At 56.3% G+C, this 7,594-nt stretch overlaps 1 protein-coding gene across 1 annotated transcript in view; it reads left to right on the top strand.

Annotated features, from left to right (window-relative positions):
• Window positions 1-3,728: 3,728 nt before the first annotated feature.
• The window catches only part of LOC116816902 (fer-1-like protein 4), a 120,903-nt gene continuing 117,037 nt past the window's right edge, over window positions 3,729-7,594 (top strand). Inside the window, exon 1 of the mRNA XM_032766535.2 lies at window positions 3,729-3,786. The gene's annotated coding sequence lies outside the window, so the exon portion shown is untranslated. The remainder of the gene's footprint in view (window positions 3,787-7,594) is intronic.

A 7,594-nucleotide genomic window follows, 5' to 3' on the forward strand; every position in this document is an offset into this window, starting at 1 on the left:
CTTGGCTCAGCACTGTCCTTTAACCCCTTGGTCACAGTGTGGCGTTTATATACCCCATGCTACAGAATGAGGGATGCTATCCTGGGAAGCAGTGACTGAAAAAGATTTGAGGGTTGTGGTGCGACTGCTGCTGGAATATTGTGTCCAGTTCTGGCACCCACAATTCAAGCAGGATATTGATAAATTGGAGATGGTTCAGAGAAGAGCTACGAGAATGATTACGGGATTAGAAACCTGCCTTATCGCGATAAACTGAAAGAGCTCAATCTTCTAATTTAACAAAGAGAAGGGAACAAATACTTAATAATGGGCTCTTTGATCCAGCAGAGAGAGGTCTAACCCGGTCCAATGGCTGGAAATTGAAGCTAGATACATTTAGACTAGAAATAAGGCGTACATTTTTAATAGTCAGAGTAACTAACCATTGGAACAATTTATCAAGTGTCATGGTGGAGTCTCCATCACTGTCAAATTTTCATTCAAAATGTTTTTCTACAAGATCTGCCCTAGGGTTGGGGGGAGTGCCTGGGGCAGGGGCTGCCAGGAGTGAGTGGGGGTAAGTGTTGGGATGCCAGGGTGAGTGTGGGGGTACAGGGGTGAGTGCAGGGTGTAGGGGAGTGTGCAGGGTGCTGGGGTGAATGTTGGAGTGCAGAGGTGCTGGAGGTGAGTGTGGGGGTGCCAGGGTGAGTGATGGGGTTGCTGGGGGTGAGTGGGAAGGTGTCAGGGTGTGCGCAGGGTGCTGGGGTGAGTGCAGGGAGCTGGACTGAGTGTGGGGAGCTACAGTGAGTTCATGGGTGCAAGGGGTGAGAGTTGGGGTGCCAGAGTGAGTGCAGGGGTACTGGGGGGGCAAGGGGCAGCTGGGGTGAGTGCAGGGTCCTGGGGTGAGTGTGAGGAGCCACAGTGAGTTCAAGGGGTGAGAGTTGGGGTGCTAGGGTGAGTGCAGGGGTACTGGAATATGGGGGGATAGGAGTAGCTGGGGTGATTGCAGGCTGCTAGGGTGAGTGTGAGAAGCCCCAGTGAGTTCAGGGGTGCAGGGGGTGAGAGTTGGGGTGCCAGGGTGAGTGCAGGGGTACAGGCTGTGGGGGGCAGCGAGGGGCAGCTGTGGTGATTGCAGGCTGCTAGGGCGAGTGTGAGGAGCCGCAGTGAGTTCAGGGGTGCAGGGGGTGAGAGTTGGGGTAAGTGGCAAGGTGAGTGCAGGGGTGGGGGGCGAGGGGCAGCTGGGGTGAGTGCAAGCTGCCTGGGCGGCAGGTGGCCGCCGGGCCGAGGGGCAGGCAGGGCACATGCTATGTGTACGTTTCCGGTAGGGGAGCAGGCGGCCCCAACCTGCTGGCGCGTCCCCGAGGTGTGAGGTCAGCGAGGGACCGGCCGGGCCCGAGCCGGGGCGCAGCGCAGCACAGGAGCTGGGCCGGTGGGGGCCGGCGGGCACAGCATCGGCGCTGAGTTGTCACCCGTGAGCGGTCAACACAGCTGCCGGGGCCGGGGAGCGGCAGGTGCAGACTCAGACAGCTTCCGCAGGTGCGCGCCGGGTCGGGCGGACGGATCCCGCGCAGGGAGCCGGGGCCGGGGGCTGGGTGCCAGGGCGCGGGTTGGTGGCCAGTGTGAGTCTGGTATGCAGGGGGGATTGGTAGATGTGGGGGCTGGACGCCGGTCCCCAGGGAGGATTGGTGGCTGGGCGGGGAGTCTGGATGCCGCGGCACGTGGGGGTTCTGGGTGCCGGTGTGCGGGGGGTGGGTGGCAGAGGGGCTGGGTGCTAGGCGCGGGGGGGAGGGGGAGTTGGTAGCCGCGGAGGAGGGGTGCCGGTGGGATGTGCGGGGAGTGGGGTGTTAGTCCGTGCGGCTTGGACTCAGCGTTAGTTTTGGCGCTGCTGGGCTCGGGTGAGCGTATCTGCAGATTGTGCTGTTTTCTCCCAACGGGCTCCGGTGCTGTACAGCCCCCGCCAATGGTTCAGCCAGAGAAGAGAGGAGCCAGCACCTCATCTCCCTGCAACAACCCATATCCACTTCCCTGGCAGGGCGTGTCCCTGACAGCAGCCTGCGCCCTTCCCCCAGCAGATCTCATCCCCTTACAGCCTTGCCCCGCTCCCAGCCGGTCTCATCTCCCTGCCTCAGCCCCCCCTTCCTTCCCCTTCCAGCAGGCTGTATCCCTCTGCCCTACTGCAGAGTTAGGTCGACATAAGGCTGCTTACGTCAGTGTCCACACCTCAATGCTGCCTCTGCGACCTGAGGCCCCAGCTACACCGACCTGTGGTGCGGCACAGCACTATGATTGATGACCATAGGGCGACACAGTGTCCGTAGAGACACTGCATTACTTCCACTGGCTGCTGGCAGTCAGCCCTGGTGGGCAGGGGCTCTAGCTGTGAGCCCCCTTCAGGCTGGCAGTTGAAGCCAGAGCCCAGATGGGAAATAACAGCAGCTATGAAACTGACAAGAATGTCAGTTTCACTGCTGGTAGGCTCCCTGCTGTGAAATGAGCCCATGCTGGCTCACATCTCAGGCTGCTAGCACAGGGCTGGGGAAGGGAGGCCAGTTGTGAGCCTGGCACCTACCTGACAGCTGGGGGGCAGGGACAGATGTGAGTCCTGTGCCTACAGCTGAGGCTGTCAGCCCCAGAGCTCCAGCTGTCAGTGCCCCACAATCAGGGGCGGCTCTAGACCAAAGCTGCTGGACCAGCGGACCCTCCGCAGGCATTTCGGCGAAGGCTGCCTGCATGCTGCCCTCCCAGCAACCAGCAGAGCACCTCTCGCGGCATGCCGCCCTAAGCACACGCTTGGCGTGCTGGGGCCTGGAGCCACCCCTGCCCACAATGCCCCACTTCAGTCGGTGAAAGCTCCTGGTGAGGATGGAAAAGAAGGAGGGTAATGGGGATGTGAAATACCACTGTAATTACTTCAGTGGCTGCACACTGACTTAACTTACATTGACTTTGATTTTGTAGCATAGACAAGTCCTGTGCCTAGTGCTTAAATTCTCATAGAGTATTCCTGGAGCCCTGGGGCTCAGGGCGTCTGGCCTACGGGGGATGCTGGAGCTCGGGGCTTCTGCCCTGCAGATTTAAAAATATTTACTGGAGCTCTGCTCCAGGCAGCTCCAGGTGGATTGAAGCCCTGAGTGTGCCTCATGGCCTGTTCTCTGCAGCCCGTCTTGTGCCAGTCCCAGCATTCTCTCTGCAGGCAGTTCTGTAGGCCTGGGCACTGCAATGTCTGAGCACAGCACCGCACAGCAACCCAGAGCCATTTGGAAACCTTTAAATCATAATGGACTTCTGTTTCACCAGGGGAGCCAGTGGATCCTGTGTCTCATCTATGGGTTTTCCTGCACAGCAGTGCTATTGAGGAAGCTCACTTAATATGGGCTGTGGGGGCCCAGAGATCAGGTGGGAGTGATCAGGATCAGCTTAGTGCTGAAGGGAGGTGATGGCAGGGAAATACCCCTAGGAAGAAGGGATCTGTCATTTGCTGGGAGATGGAAGAGGAGATCTGCAGCTCCAGCAGTCCCTGGGTCCCAACACACTAGCCAGTACCCACATGCTGCAGCCTGAGAAAGCTGAAATAAACATGAGATCCAGTCCTGAGATGTGCTGAACACCCCAACGTCCTGCATTGGGCCCTTAAGGAATTAGGCATAGATCTGGCATAGCTAAATGTTCTGGCCTCCCAGCTGGCAGAATCAGGAGGATGAAACCCTGCATCCGACCATTGTCTTAACATTCTGCATGTGTTTTTCCCCAGGGTTTACTCAGAAGACGAAGAAGGTTCGCTGTGGCCAGGATGCTGTCTTCGGAGAGGTAAGGGATCACAGTGTCTGCAGCGACTGGAGCTGGGCTGTGCCGTCTCTTTACATCCTTGGTGAAGCCCTGTCCAGGCTCACCCTGAGGGCTGTTCTTGGATGACCAGATAAGCTAGATCCCTAAGAAGCCTGACTCAGTCCTGCTGTCTTGGGGCTCTGAAATGAAGCAAATGGCTGAGAAAGGTTCAGCTCCAGTCAGTCCTTAAGCCCCTGATTGCAACCTCAGGCCTGGGGAGTGGAGCAGGGTGGAGATGGGGTTGCGGGTGTGGGAGTGTCAGTTATCATTCAATGGATTTTTGTAAAAGAAAATGACCAGACACAAAAGAATGTCGTGGACTTCGCAAAGAGGTGCAGCTTGACAACCTCAGCACCACCCCAGCTGCTGTTCTAGAACAATGGCGTTTCCAGAGTAAAGATCCCAAGTCACTTAGAAGCCATAAATAGAGAAATCAGTTCACCTCCCAACTTCTGGGGTGGACCACTGCCATTGGTTGAAAGACCGTAGGAGAACTACACAAGAGTCTCAGTCAGGAAGTGAATTCTCCTGAGGGAATTCTGTGCCAAAAAAATAAATTTCTGTGCACAATATTTTAAAATTCTGCAAACTTTATTTGTCAATAAATAAATGTGGAAGCTCCAGCATGGCAGTGAGGAGCACAGGCCACTGGCTGCACAGAGGTGAGAGATCACCCTGTACCTTTCCCCCCTCTTCCTTCCCCAGGACAGGGACTCTGTGCTGAGGCTGTATCTGACCCTGACACAGTGAAAGGGCCAGGGCCTGCCCCAGAAATACCCCAGGGCCCTGCCCCTCTGTGCCAGATGCACCAGGTGTGGGACAAGGAGGCTCTGCCTGACAGGATCCAAGCATGGAGGGGCTTAGTGTGGGGAGATCCAGGTGTGGGGTGAGAGGGTTCTGTATGGGGCAATTTGGGTGTGGGTGGCTCAGTGGGAGGTCTGTGGGGGGCGGGAGATCTGGATGCACAGGGGCTCATTGAGTGGTTCCAGATGCAGGGGCAATGTGGGAGACTCTGCAGGAGGGTGCAGGTGAAGGTGGTTGTGGTCAGCAAGGGTATCTGAGTGAGGGTGGATTGGGGCTTGGCGGGGAGGTCTGGGTCCTGGGGGAGTGGAGCTTGATGGGGTGGGATCCAGGTGCAGCGACGTTGTGGCACAGTGGAATGAAGGTTGAGGTACGGGGGCTTGTTGGCGTGCTCCAGGTGTAGAAGGGTGAGACTCATCAAGGTGGGGGTTTCAGTGCAGGGGTGGAGGTCCAGATGCAGCGGGGAAGGGATTGGCAGGGGTCTGGATGCAAAGAGTGAGGCTTGGTGTGGTGAGGGTTTAAGGGGCTTGGTGAGAGGTTCTGGGTGCAGAGGGGTGAGGCTTGGCAAAGGGGTCTGAGCAGCTCTCAATGTCATTACCCTTCCCCCTGTGGCTGAGGAGTGATGGGGGCAGTAAGTTGGGGGAGGGGTGCAAAGCTTCCTGAAGCCCTGGGAAGTTTCGGGGGTAGGTCTGTCCCAAGCCCAGATGCCCCTTGCAGGGGAAGAGGAAGTCCCATCCTCCCCAGCTGAGCCCAGTGCAGGGTAGAAGCCACTGGCCAGGGCATCCCCAGCCTCCCTCCCACCATGGGGATTTACCTCTCCACTGGCTGCTCCAAGTGCCTGAAACTTCATGTCTACACTGCTGGGGAGGGGTGCATGACCACTCTTGTGGCTTCTCTTTGCTTTCCTGTTAGAAAGTAATTTTTCTTCAGGGAAGCAAAGAAATCTGCAGGGGACATGAATTCTGCATCCATGCAGGACACAGAATTCCCCCAGGAGGAAAGTGAAGTATGCAGACAGTAGGGAGGCGTGTGCCTTTGCGTTGGTTCTGGAAAACAGAATAGAACTGTTGCCAATGGACTGAACACTGGCAGCTTGTCTGTGAGTAGAGGGTTGTTCCATAAACTCCAAGTGGTTGAGCTGTAGGCTAGCTGTGCCTGGCTGAAATGTCCAACCATTTGTTGCACTTTTCTCAGAACTCCGTCCCCTCTCATGGAGTCACAGAGCTCGGGCTACAGCCTGAGCCCAATTGTCTACACTGCAGTTTTACAGCCCTGTAGCCCAAGCCCCGTGAGCCAGTGTCAGCTGATACAGGCTAGCTGAGGTGTTTCATTGCAGTGTAGACTCACCCTCAGACTCCTGGTCTGGCAGGCATGACTCAGGGAGAGGGGGTTTGTTCCCTGCTTAAGATTCTGTGATGGTTATTTTGCTCACTGTGCTCTCTCCTTGTCCAAGACCAGCAGTGACACCCCCTCAATACCTCCCTTCAGCCAGTGGACAGGGCGTCAGTCAGGATTGTTCACAACAGACTAACTATGGAAGGTTCACTCTAGGAAATCAACATAAAGAAATCAAAATCGAAAGCAAAAGCTGTTAAATATTAACCTTGTTACTCCAGCTCCTCTGGAAGTCTGGGAAAACATAGTCCAGTGGTTATGTCAAAGCATAGCTTAATCTGGCCTCCCCAGCAGTCTTGGGGGGGGGGGGGGGCATTCTTTCTCTGGCCCCATGTGGAGGGGAAGAATGATTCGTGCCTGGAAAGCCTGAAGGAGCTAGGGCTGGATTCACAAAGAGGATTTCAGTGCCTAACTGCCTCTTTAGGTACCTGGTCAGCTGCTGCCTCACCCTTTAGACACCTCAAATCGCTGAGATGGCTGTACTTCCACCGGTGACATGTGCACTGTCTGATACTGCCCCATAGCTAACTTGTGTCCTAGTTCATGTCTGAGCCCAGGTGGGATTCCATTGTCCGTCTGCCTGCTGGGCTGATCTGGTGGGTGTGCTCAGAGCGTGGCCTTGCACAAGACACAGCTGAGGGTGGCTATGTGTGTCAGTGTATCCAACAGCCCACCAGTTTGGTCACCCACCTGGGGTGTGGGAGACCTGGGCTTGAGCCCTTACTGTGCGGTGCTGTGTTGGTTCCAGGATATCAGAGAGATAAAGGCGAGGGGAAAGTAATACAAAATCTATTGGGCCAACTCCTGTTGGTGAGACAGACAAGTTTTTGAACTACACGGAGTTCTTCCTTGGGGTGTGGAGCAGTAATTGCACCTGACTCTCCTGTGGCTGAGTCCCCTGATGAGTCTAGCCCTGAGGGTATGTCAGCCGTGGGCTAGTCCGCTACACCCAGCAGTGTGACTGTCATGGTCCCCATGGCTGCTCAGGCTTGGGGTTGGGTGGTTTGAATTCAGGGGGTCAACCTGAGCCTGTTCCAGAGCTGCAACATGCCAGCTCCAGCCCTGCTAGCCTGGCTGCTGTGTCCCCCGGCAGACGCACCCCTAGAGACTAGTGCTACTTGCAAGCGGAAGCAAGGGGGACATTGTCTCCCCCTGCTGTCTGAGGGTGTTGCTGTCTCACTGGGCCGTTGGGGGTGTGTGATGGAACGTGTCCTCCTCCCTGCAGGTTTGCCGCACGGTAATTAATGCTGACATGGTGACTCTTGGAGGGAAGCAACCACTGACTTCGATAAACACAGGGTTTCTAGTACCCAAGGGCCAGATTTTCATAGGTAGTTAGGCCTCGTAGGTTCTGTCTACACTGCGATAAGGCGCCTGCAGCCAGATTTTCATAGGTAGTTAGGCCTCATAGGTTCTGTTTACACCGCGATAAGGCACCTGTTGGCTGCCTTCGGCTCTTGGGGCTTGGGCTGCAGGGCTGGTTAATTGTGAGGGATGGCTGGGGAAGGAGGAGATGGGGAGTGAGGGGTGACTAGGGGGTGGGCATGGGAAGTGAGAGATGACCAGGGAAGGGGACGGGGAGAGAGGGGTGTGG

The sequence above is a fragment of the Chelonoidis abingdonii genome, chromosome 14 (assembly GCF_003597395.2).
Source record: "Chelonoidis abingdonii isolate Lonesome George chromosome 14, CheloAbing_2.0, whole genome shotgun sequence".
NCBI lineage: Eukaryota > Metazoa > Chordata > Testudines > Testudinidae > Chelonoidis > Chelonoidis abingdonii.